Here is a 12,698-nt window from a genome sequence, read left to right on the forward strand (position 1 = left end):
TTAGAAAACCGTTAAGCCTGTAAATCCTAAGAGCTGTCATCACAAGGAGAATTTTTTTTTCTTTTTTCTTCTTTTCTTTTATTGTATCTATATGAGATGATGGTGTTGGCTAAACCTATTGTGGTCATTATTTCACAAATACATAAATCAGACTATCATGAAGAATATCATACAGCAATGTAAGTAAACTATTTTTCAGTAAAACTGACGAACAGAAACGAAGTAGTCCAATGAGCAGCCATATATCAATGGAACTACACCATCTCTGAGAGCTGTAAAAGGAAAAGCGAAAGGAAAATTTAAGTGAGGGTGACCTGTTTAGAAGCAAGTATGCTAATGCACGGTCAGAACTAGACTCAGCCTTCTTCTTCAGGCTTAGAAGGGTCTAGAATTAAATATGCTATCTTCAGAGTGATAACTGGTTACTTGGGTTCAAAGGCTCCAAAGCTTTATTGTGTGAGACAGGAAGCAAGAGTTGAAGCTCCTACTTATTATCAACCAGCCATATCTTCTGCCTCCTCCAAGACTTCAGGTACCTCATCTGTCAAGCACTGGGTATCAACACATCTTCAACCATGTCCTTAAAGAATATACAAAAAAAATTTGTGAAGTAGATCAAAATATATTGTCACTAAAATCAAATAAGATTTGTTCATTAAGTGGGGGAAAATGTTAGTGATTAAAAAGTTCTTAATATAAAGTGTTCTTTTGTATGTTTTCTTCAACTGTATTGACTCCTTCTGTTTATTTATTTCCTTTTCTGTATTCTAGGAGGGGCAGACAACATGATAGAGTCATAAACAGCATGGACCCTGGAGTCAGATTGCCTAGGTGTGAATCCAGTCCTGCCCATTCACTATCTACAAACCCTGGTAAAGTCACTTAATCTCTTTATGCCTTCTCTTCCTCAATAAGAAATGGAAATAGCATAACTGCTTCCTTACCAGGAAGTCCTGAGAATCAATGGAAGCAATACATATAAAGCACTAGGACAGTGCCTGCTAAGCACTGTCACAATAACAGACAGCAGGAACAAGTTTAGTACAAGATACTTATTTTAAAAACCAAATGTAAATATTACATGTTGCTCCACAAAGAGTCCCATGACTTTTAGGTACTTTGTAAAAAGAATGAGGAATATTAATAAATACTGCAAGGATATATTATTTCAGAGAAAAGAAGCAAGGTGTTTAAGCATTTATAGTATGCTACGTTTATCAAAGAAAAGAGAAACAGAATACACATATAGAGATATACCTATATATATTTTAAAAAGAAAGGAAAGATAAACCAAAAACTAATAAAAATGGTGATATCAGGGACTCCTGGGTGACTCAGTCAGTTAAGCAGCTGCCTTTGGCTCAGGTCAAGATCCCAGGGTCCTGGGATGGAGTCCCACATCAGGCTCCCAGCTGGGAGAGGAGCCTGCTTCTCCCTCTGCCTGCTGCTCTCCCTGCTTGTGCTTTCCCTCTTTCTTTCTCTAACATATAAATAAATAAAATCTTAAAAAAAAAAAATGGTGACATCCAGGAAAGAGAGACAAGGTAGAGAAGCTTGAGTTTTTCAAATGTGCCTTACTTTGGGGTTTTGACTTTGAAACTAGAATAATGTTTTAATTAATCATTAAACAAAGTTAATTCAAAATTAAAAATCCACAAAAACAAGGGAATACAACTGTGTATGAATTGATATATTAACCATACACATATTATTTTTAAGTAGCATAAACTAAGAACTTCAAGAAACTTTAAATTATTTTTACTAATCACATTGTAAATAATATGACTGTTGTTATTCTAAAGTTATTCTTAAATTATAGTATATACAATCATATGGAACCAAGATTGTTAGTTTAAGAGAAAAGAGCTAAATATGTTAAATGAAAGAAATATAGAAAAAAACCCCATAAACTGAAATTTGAATCTGAAATATAAACACTTGGAAATAGCCTAGAAACAGTGACCAATTAAGTAGCAATGCAATGAGCTACACCAGTGACCAAACTGTAGACTACAAACATCGTTTCCCACAAAAGTTACAAGGTGCCTTAGAGACATGACTATTTCCTGGTTTGGGCAAAAAATAGAAAAGAAGATCCTGGGACTGCTTGTCCTACCAAAAAGTGAGGATGAGTCAATGCCTACAGGGATCATTTCCAAAGGACTTGGGAACAAAATTTAAGAGATGCCTGTCTTTCCTTTCACCACTGTGGCTGCAGCCATGAGTATGCTCAGACTTCAGAGGAGGCTTGCTTCCAGTGTCCTCCTCTGTGGCAAAAAGAAGAGCTGAAAGGACCTCAATGAGACCAGTGAAATCACCAATGCCAACTCCCGTCAGCATGTCCAGAAACTGATCAAAGATGGGCTGAGCGTCTGGAACCCTTTGATGGTCCATTCCTAGGCTCGGTGCCAGAAGAACACTATGGCCTGCCAGAAGGGCAGGCATATGGGCATCAGTGAAAGAAAAGCTACTGCCAGTGCTTGAAAGTCTGAGAAGGAGGATGAGAATTCAGTACCTGCTGCTCAGAAGATACTTGGATCTACGAGGATTGACCACTACCTGTACCACAGGCTATACCTGAAAGTGAAGGGTAACATGTTCAAAAACACATAGACTCTCATGGAATACATCCACAAGCTAAAGGCAGACAAGGCTGACAAGAAGCTTCTGGCTGACCAGGCTGAGGCCCACAGAGCTAAGACCAAGCACTGTGAAGAGCAGCTCCAGCCCAAGAAGGAATCATCAAGACTGTTCGAGGAAGAAGATACCAAGAAATAAAATTCCCTCTTTTGTCTATATAGAGTGGCTTCAGCAATTATACAGATCACACATATTCAATAAAACAAATCTTTATCTGCCTCAAAGAAACAAAATTGAAGAGATTTCTATTGGCAAAGATGAGATAAATTCAAAATCATAAAAATAACTGCATTGGATGGAAAAATAACTAATATGAGAAAATTCATGCTGTTATGATACATAAAACAACTCAGTAATCATCTCTAGAGAGTTTTAGAGAACTGACATATTATTCTGAAAACTGATAATTAAAGCAGGAGAGTCAGGCATTTTTTATACCTTTTCTACATATGCCTCAACATAAACACTTGAGATAGTAAGGCTATTCTTTATAAACGAATCCTAGCCAATAAATGAAAAAAGGAATGATAGAATTAGAGTCTTACGTTTTGTAATATCTCCTGAACAAATAGATTTATATTATAGTTATCAGTAACAGATAAACTATCAGGTGAAAAATTGATAAAGAACTAAATTTATAATGGATGAATCAGGCCAATCACCTATAGACTCATAGATCTATCATAATAAAGAGATATTGTATACTGTGAGTTCATTAGTGTGCCGTGGAAGGAACGCAACATCCTAAATTAAGTATTCTTTCCAAAACATTAAATGGGATCTGATTAAACCTCTATGTCTAGATATGTAGCTTATAGAAAATAGGTGTCAGAGGAAATTTTTAAATGATATTATGAAGACACACACAGCAAAATACAGAACATGAGAAATTTTATGAGACAAATAACAGTTTCTTTAACAAATAAAATACAGGGAAAAATGGAAGGGAGAGTTTATAGTTTAAAGGAAATTTTAGATGTATACTAAGAAAAATATATGCCTTTTGTGTGCATGCATATTAAATTTGATGTTGATTGGTATCTGATTCAAAGCCATCAAATTTTTGCTAACATTCTAAAATTGGATAATATCACAATACTTTTTCGGCAATTTTTTTGTGAGGGCTTATCTTTTAGAGTTACATACAGGTGAATTTTATGATGTCTGTGATTTGCTTCAAAATAAGGGTAGAGTGATAAGTGGGCATAAATAAGTAAAGTTTGGCCATGTGCTAATAATTTTTGACACTGTTATGGTTGTTGGTTACAGGAAAGTTCATTATATTATTCTCTTCACTTTTGTATGTGTTTGGAAATCTACACAATAGGATGTTTTAAGATGAAAACTATTATTAAAGCACAGAATTAAACACAAAAATTCCTGTTGAGGTTTTTTATCATGTTACATTGAATTTATACACAGATTAACTTAGCCTGTTGAGTCCTCCAATTCAGAAACCACTATATTCTGTTCCTCAGTAGCATTTTTATTGTTATCGTTACTGTTTTGGTCTCTACTTTCATGGTATAGCTTGTAGACACCACTTAAGTTTAGTCAGAATTAATTCATAATATACAAGACTTTTTCTGTTTATCCAGGTTATAAATGGTTCTTTTTCTGTTTTACTAACAATAATCGGTTCAAAAACAAATAGGAAGTAATTTATTTTGTGTATGTATGTTTTTAATTTTCTTGGTTACTCTACTGTCTTTCCGGTCCCAATAACTTTTCAATCTAATATCTAATATTTTAATATCTAATTTTCAACCAAATCTAATTTCTTAGATATTTCAGTTGGGCAATCCATAATATACAAATAAAGGATAGTTTTTCTCGTCTCTTTAAAAAATAGCTGCGTCAACTAAATTGCAGGCATTGCTACCCTTTCATTTGTTTCCTGAAGTCTGCATTTCAAGAGGTTTTCTATCTTTAAAAACAGAAACCTCTGTTAGGCTCCTGCCCAATTTGAAACTCACAAGAATTCATGTTAGAAACTATGGGATTAATATATCTGATGAATTTGTACCATGATTTAAATTTTCAACTCATCCTATCATCAATTATAGTTCAGAGAACACTATCAAAATCTTAAAGCTAAGACTCTCTATTGAGATGCCTGAGTGGCTTAGTCAGTTAAGCATCTGCCTTCAGCTCAGGTCATGATCCCAGGATGCAGGGTTAGAGCCCCGCATCTGCATCAGGCTCCTTGCTCAGCAGGGAACCTGTTTCTCCCTCTCCCTCTTTCTGAAAGATAAATAAATAAAAATCTTTTTTTAAAAAAAGAATATCTATCCCTAGCACATATTAAAACACATTTGCCACTACCACTGGAAGATTACTTAAGAGAAGTCTTCCTTGATTTTTTTTTTTTTAAGGTGTTATTTATTTATTTGACAGACTGAGTTCACAAGTAGGCAGAGAGGCAGGCAGAGAGAGAGAAGCAGGAGTCCTGCTGAACAGAGAGCCTAAAGTGGGGCTCGATCCCAGGACCCTGAGATCATGACCTGAGCCGAAGGCAGAGGCTTTAACCCACTGAGCCACCCAGGCGCCCCATCTTCCTTGATTCTTATGTTCAGATTGATGTAACAAGATGATTATATTAATAAGAACCCAACTTGTTCTTTGTCATAAAGTAGACACGGAGAAGGTTATCAGAGTAACTGACTAAAAATTTTAAAATCTCAAAACATCAACATGAGTTTTGTTTTTTTAACTTTTCTTTTTCCATGAGGGATGCATTTTGTAGAGAAGTCACATTATTATTCCAGAAGACATTATCCTGGCTTCAGTACACATAGCACATCTGGGAATTGTCTGCTTGAAAGCCTTGGACAGAAGCAACTCCACCTGATGGCCTCAAATTGATTGTGATATTGAAAAGTCTGAAATAAGGTAGTGCAAGTCACAGGGCAGGCTGCTTGGCATAAACTGCCTAAGACACCAAATTTTCCCATGGGAAAAGATCAAAAAAACCTGGTTCGGGATTCCATATTGATTTTGCATTATGAGATAAAAACTTTTCCCTTCAGCATACCGCTTCTCACAATGGCTCTAAGTGCTTTTGCATCGACCTCAAGTCTCTACCGTGACAATGTGACTCCATGCCAGTTTTTTGCAGCATATAAGCTGCCAGATACAATTATTTCTGACAACAGGTCCACATTTATCTCAGTCAAGTTATGGTAGTTGTGGACAAGAACCTTATCCAAGCTGTCACCGTTGCACCTCATCTGTTTTAACATGGGTTTAGGAGGAAAGGGTAGTGCAGATTTCCAAAGATGCCCTGAAGTGAATTTCTGAAGATACTGACCAATAATTCTTACCTGGTTTTTCATTGACTAATATTATAGATGTTCGTGCAGAGGTGCAGGCCATGCTGAATACTCGTTAGGTTAAGTTTCATAACTTGTCTAACCCCAATTCTGCTGAGAATAAGCTGACAACTCACAAAATGAATAAGAAAATATCTTCACCACTGCTCTAGCTAAATGCATCAGTCTTTCATTTTTGGTCGTCATTCACCTTTACCACTGCAGTTTTTCTTCACTGGGACTTAATTCAGTTCTCATTCTGCAAGTTGAATCTGGATAGGTGCAATGGCTATGAAGTCATAGAGCACCCTGTGCTTCCTCAGGAGAGCACTCACTACCCACATTGCAACAAGTCATTTATCTGTAAGCCATCCTGGATGATGAATACTATGGGTGTAGAAATGTGTTTTCTTTTTTCTTAATACTATCTCCAACACCTAGAATGGGAACTGGCACAAAGTACACACACAGGGGTCAGATTACAAATAGTCCTTTGGGTCAGGCTTGTACAAGTCAGCTTCTAAAGCCAGCCTTCCTAACATTTTTGGCAAGCCTTCTCTTTAAAAGCTACAGATATTCCAGTAAAACTTAATGAAAGCCCACTTACGGCAAAAAGTCCCCTGAAATAATACTGTAGGTAAGAAACAGAGTAACCAGCCCCAAATAAAAGAGTTTGTCCCCAAATACCCCTTCACATGTTGATAACCCCAAATAAGGAGTTGTTTTTCTGTGAATACAAGGTCATTGCCTTCAGACACAAATGAAAGTGTCCTCAGAGTAAAATTTCTTAGGTTGGAAGGGAATGAGGAAGCAATAAAAATTCATCTGCAACACTTCTTAATCAAACAGAAATGGCAAATGGTGAAAAATAAAAACTAGTATTCTGGCTCTTTGACCCAAATTTTGAGCATTCATCATACTCAGTACATACAGTCCCCTTACACTTGAGCATATCTTGGGTAACACAGATTTACGAACTAGCGACAGGTATTCCCTACCAGGGACTCTTCCTTATTATAGAAGTGTCTTCCCCTGAATCATGCTTATTTTTTTTCCTGTCATGAAACACATATTGCATATGTATTATCTGTGAGTAGGAGATATTTAGAGATGAATGAGATTTCACCACCCCTTAATTTAATGGCTATTCGGTTGGAAAAAATTTACATATAAATGATTATAATACAATGTATTTATATGTCATATGTGTACGGTGTATAACCTGAAAGTGCTAATGAGGAAGTTACCAAATCCCTAGAGAAGGTATTACGGAGAATATAACATTTGAGATATATTTTATAGACAATTTCACCTGATAGATAGTGAGGGAAGGCTATTCTTATAAGAGAGAATAGCATAAACTGTGACTTAAGGCATATTAAAACATGGCTTTTTCAGAGTTAGATGAATACTGTGGTGTGACTGGATCAGGGGCTGCACAGCATATTGAATAGTGAACGGAAGTAATGACAAATTGTGGGTTTGGACCAAACAGTAAAGGATCTTTGAATCAGGTTTTATTTACTGTCTTTTATAGCTACAATTAGCCTCACCTGAAGCACCTACCAAGACACATACAATATGGCCCTGCCAACTTCACAATAACCCTCGACCGACCCTCTGTCACATCTTATTAGACTCAGGGTGATTACTTTATTTAAAAACAACCAGCTCATAAGACAGATCCCAATCTATGGGTTGTCACGGTACAAAAGTATCAACCTGTTCTCTCTAAAATTTTAAACAGAAAGGATTGGAAAAATGAGCTGAATTGGAATGATGCTGAAGGAGTCATGAAGTAGCCTGATGCATTGAAGATATTATGACAAGCCAACTCCACAGGAAGCAAACATTACAAATAAGCTAGAGCTTGAGGGCGGAACAGAGGGGAACACAAGAGAGGTGATGCAAAAGGCAAACAGCAAAGTGTGGGCACTGAAATGAAGCTACTTCCCTTTCCAATATGGTTCTTGCTCTTCTTGACAGCTGATTATTTGGCTTTATCTAATAAAATGAATCAAATTAGAATCTTGTGTGTCATAAGGATGAATCTGCTGTTTGACCGGAAGTGACAGTGAGCTATTCGAAGGATTTAAGCAGAACAGTAACATAACCAAATCAGTGGTAGTGTTTTAAGGAGAGAGTCAGACCATTATGGAATTGACCTTCAGGCCATTCCACCAAAGACTCATCAAATCTCAAAAAGAAGGAAGCAAAAATTCTTTTCTCTTTATCTTACCCCTGGCATGGGATAACTTGCTATTTAAAAGATTGTATTAGCCATATAGGAGAGAGACAATGTGCATTAGAAGACTAGCTATTTATTTCTTTTTCAGAGCCAATAATTTGCATTTCAGTGACGTGAAGGAAGGTGAATCTGAACTATTCGACATCAATAAAGATTGTCCATAAACTAAATTTCCAGTGGTAGAAGGAATTTAAAATAATTGTTTTGCCCATTTCAAGGAATGTGATGTATTCAATTCAAGTTAACAAAAATATGTATAGTTGCCAAAATACTAATCCCAGGGATTGCCTTTGGATGGTAAGAGCATGGTTCTTATGTTTTATAATTCATATATATCACTTTTATAATGGAAAGAAAATAAACTTAAGGAATAGTTTATGACATATTTCATTTCTAGCTAACAAAACAGATTTTAAGTTTTAGTTGTCTGGATAAATGTATCTGAGGCTAGGGAAAAAAAGCAATCTATAAACATTTGTTTCTCACATGGTATAAAGACTTTGGATTGGATTCAAGGAAGACAAAATAGTTGTAAAAAAAAAAAATACACTGAAGTCAAAGGAACTAGGTTGCACGTATATCCACATCATATATGAAGAGAGCCAGTCACTTCATCTCTCTGGGTTTCAGTTTTCTGATATGTAAAATGAGGTTTAACAAAATCATCTCGAAAGTCTTCCCAATTTATGATTCTTTAATCCTTTATACCATTATTACTTGGTATTACTATAATATTTTCCAAGTTTAACTTGTAAAGCTTATAAGCCACTTGAAATTATACAAAACCTCTCAGGCCTTTAGAAAGTATCCACAGAAAACCTACAAAGCTTAACAGTTAGGACTAATGGCCTAAACATGTGATGACATGTTTAATTATTTTCATTTCTCCAGAGAGAAATCTAGACTACCTTAGAAGGAAAATCCCAAGATCGAAAAGTATATATACCAAATCAAAAATATTTTCATGATTTTAACTAATACCATAAGGAGAAAAAAGACAGAATTAATATAGGCTGTGTCCTTTAAGAAAAACTCTGGTCTTGAATACAGCCGATGAATAGAGGGAATAATTTATATGACGGTATGATACCTATTACTAGTTTTTGAATAAAGGCACACACTGCGCTATCAGAAGCACAAAACTCATAAATAAATAGTTGCCATTTGAAATATTATATTAATTTGTAAGTCTCTACTTCCTAGAAATATAAGCACACACACACACAGCACTCTACCCACACCATATACATATATATCAAGTTCAAGTTTTTTTTAATTCTCTACTAATAAGTCACAAACATACATTTGAAAAGAGCAAAATATATTTTTTTAGTTTGAAAACTCATTCTAAAGTATAATTGATCATCAAAACCAAAATTTTGATACAAAAAAGTGATATATACTCAGTTCAGAGTATTTTATGTAATTCTCTTTGTTTCATTATAAAATTATAAACTCATTCTTTTGAAGAAACATTCCCACACCCCCATCATCACCTGCCATGCCTGTAATCTGTCATAAGAAGTTTATATCTGAAACATGACGTTACACACTTTTTTGCCCCTTCCCCCTTAAAATTCATGTAATAACAAAAGAAACAAATGAGGATAAAGGGGAGATAAGAATGGATGAATGATTTCTACAAAGTTTTGGAAAACATAGACTATATTATAAATAAGTAGAGTCAAGAAAGCTACACCTAAGTGCTTCCTAAAGGGGACACTATGTTGTACAACAAAGTCTTCAGAGGCTTCAGAAAGTGGGGTCACTAAAAATATGGGGACTGGTTTAAAGTATCCATGAAGAGTGCCAGATCCCTATCTTCACCCCAAGAAACCAAGAAACAATCTGCTTTGGACCAAATGTTTGTGTTCCCCCTGCCTCCGACCACAAATTCGTATGTTAAAGCGGTAATACCCAAAATAATGGTATTTGGAGGTTGGTAATTCCGGGAATTAGGTCATGAAGGTGAAATGTTCATGAATGGGGTTAGTGCTCTTATCAGAAAAGACACAAGAGGGGCATCTGGGTGTTCAGTCATTGGGCGCCTGCCTTTGGCTCAGGTCAGCATCCCAGGCTCCTGGGATAGAGTTCTACTTCCGGCTCCCTGCTCAGCAGTAAACCTGCTTCTCCCTCTCCCACTCCCTCTGCTTGTGTTCCCTCTCTCCCTATGTCTCTCTCTGTCAAATAAATAAATCTTAAAAAAATAAAAAAAGAAGAGACACAAGAGAGATGATCTCTCTCCACTGTGTGTGAATACAGCAAGTATGTGTCCATCTGCAAACCAGGAGGAGAAACCTCACCAAGAATCCAAACATGCTGACACCTTGATCTCAGACTTCCACCCTTCAAAACTAAATCTGTTGTGTGAGCCATCCTGTCTATGATATCTGTTATAGAGTCAGCCTGAGCAGATTAGGGCACTACTTACTACTCATTTCTTCCAGCAGAGAAAAAAAAATTTTTTTTTTCTGTAAACCCAAACATGAGAAGCTAGATCAAAGTATATGAGGCAAAGTACTGAAGTTTGGGATTAAAAACGGGAAAATTAAATGAGAATGTACATAATGAACTTGGGGACCTCAGCATCCTTCTCCTGCTCTGTCCCCAAAACACTGGTAGCCTCCAGCTACAGTGAAGGAGGTTGGGGGACTCCATGGGAAAGTATCTATATTCATGTATCTGAAGATTCCTCAGTGAAAAAGCAAGTTCTTTTTTAAATCTTAGTCCCACAAAAGTGCATAGCCAAAACCCTACCCATTCACAAGGAACTTTCTCTCAGCTTTTAGTGCTTCACTCAATCTGAATAAGCACATGAGAAACTTAACATCTGAATAAAGCTTCCAGCATAAATGGGACCAAAACAAACTAAATACCTCAGAGGAAATAGTGACATTTCACCAAAAATATAGTACCAAAAGACTCTGTATAATATCTTAGAGTGAAAAAGAGATATCACAGGGATACCTGGGTAGCTCAGTTGGTTAACCATCTGCCTTCTGCTCAGGTCATGATCTCAGGGACCCAGATGGAGCCCCACATTGGGCTTCCTTTTCAGTGAGGAGCCTGCTTCTCCCTCTGCCTGCTCTGTCTGCCCCTCCCCCCCTTGTGCTCTCTCTCTGACAAATAAATAAATAAAATCTAAAAAAAAAAAAAAAAAACCAAACCAAAAAACAGAAAGATATCACATTTATAGAAATAAAACAGTATACAATGAAGAAGGAGAAAAAGAAAACCAAAAAAGAGCTCCTATAGATAACAAATATGATCACCTAAATTGGGGGAGGTAGAGGATCAGCCAACTTTTTTTTATAAAGAGATACATGGCAAATACTGTAGGGTTACAGGATTTGAAGTCTCTAAACTTTGCCATTAATGAATGAAAGCATTCATAGATAATACATAAATGGGTGAGCATGAATAACTAAAGGAATTACAAAAGTTTAACTTATTTGCACCACTTGACCTAACAGCATCATTGTTAGAGTTGGCTGTGCCATAGTTTGCTGACACCTGTTCTAAATTTTTAATAAATAGATAAAGTATTGTAACACAAAGCTGAGGAAATCTCTTGAAAGTAATACAAGAATATAAAGAGATGGAAAAATAGTAGAAAAAAATACAACAACAAAGAATCAATCCAGGAAATCCAAAATCTGCCCAATGAAAGTTCCAGAATAAGAGAGAGAGAACAAAGAAAATGGGGACCGATAATTAAAATAAAAGACAAAAATAAATTTTTACATAACCAAAGGACACAAGTTGCTGGATTTAAAAGGTCTATTGAATACTCAGCACAATGAATGATGAAAGCCCCAAATCAAAGTACACCCTTGTACAATTTCCAAATACCAGAGAAAATAACATCACAAAATCTTCCAAAGATTATACACAAAGGATTAGGAATCAGAATAGAACCTGGTTCTCAATGGCAAGAGCGGGTGTGAGAAGATAGTAAACCAATGGCTAAAAGATTCTGAGGGAAAATGATTTCCAATTGCGATATATACATCCAATTTATTAATCAGTTAGGATAAACTAAAAAAATTCAGACACAGAATTTTTATATCAAATGCATCTCAACAAAATCAGTGGTAAACTAAGAAAATTAATATATGGGATCCAGGAAAGGGGAGAATGGAGAAGGGGAATACTAGGTTAAGAGCCATAATGAGATACAGCTCATATTAGATATTTGAGAAACAGAGTGCTGCAAAGGAAGGCAGGCTTTATCTGAAAGAACTATTTGGAAAAATTAAACACTTGAAAAATCTTTTAAAATATTGGAAATAACAACTCGCACTATGTATGGGCAAAATCTAAGCAAATTTGAAAGACAGGGAGAGAGAGAAAATAGGGACAATTCTTAAAAGCAAGAAAAATAAAAGGCTGAATGAGAATTGGGACATAATCCAGGACACCATTTAATCCGGCAGCATCATTGTTTACACGGTCATCTTTAATTAAGTACTATTTATTTAATACTATAGTAATAAGAA

The 12,698-nt window shown here is 35.8% G+C and overlaps 1 protein-coding gene and 1 pseudogene across 1 annotated transcript in view; one reads left to right on the forward strand and one right to left on the reverse strand.

Annotated features, from left to right (window-relative positions):
* LOC122900720 (catenin alpha-3) overlaps positions 1 to 12,698 on the reverse strand; it is a 1,358,242-nt gene that overhangs the window by 985,082 nt on the left and 360,462 nt on the right. The window lies entirely within an intron of this gene.
* On the forward strand, positions 2,218 to 2,778 carry LOC122900722 (annotated as a pseudogene).

Source organism: Neovison vison, chromosome 2 (genome assembly GCF_020171115.1).
Source record: "Neovison vison isolate M4711 chromosome 2, ASM_NN_V1, whole genome shotgun sequence".
NCBI lineage: Eukaryota > Metazoa > Chordata > Mammalia > Carnivora > Mustelidae > Neogale > Neogale vison.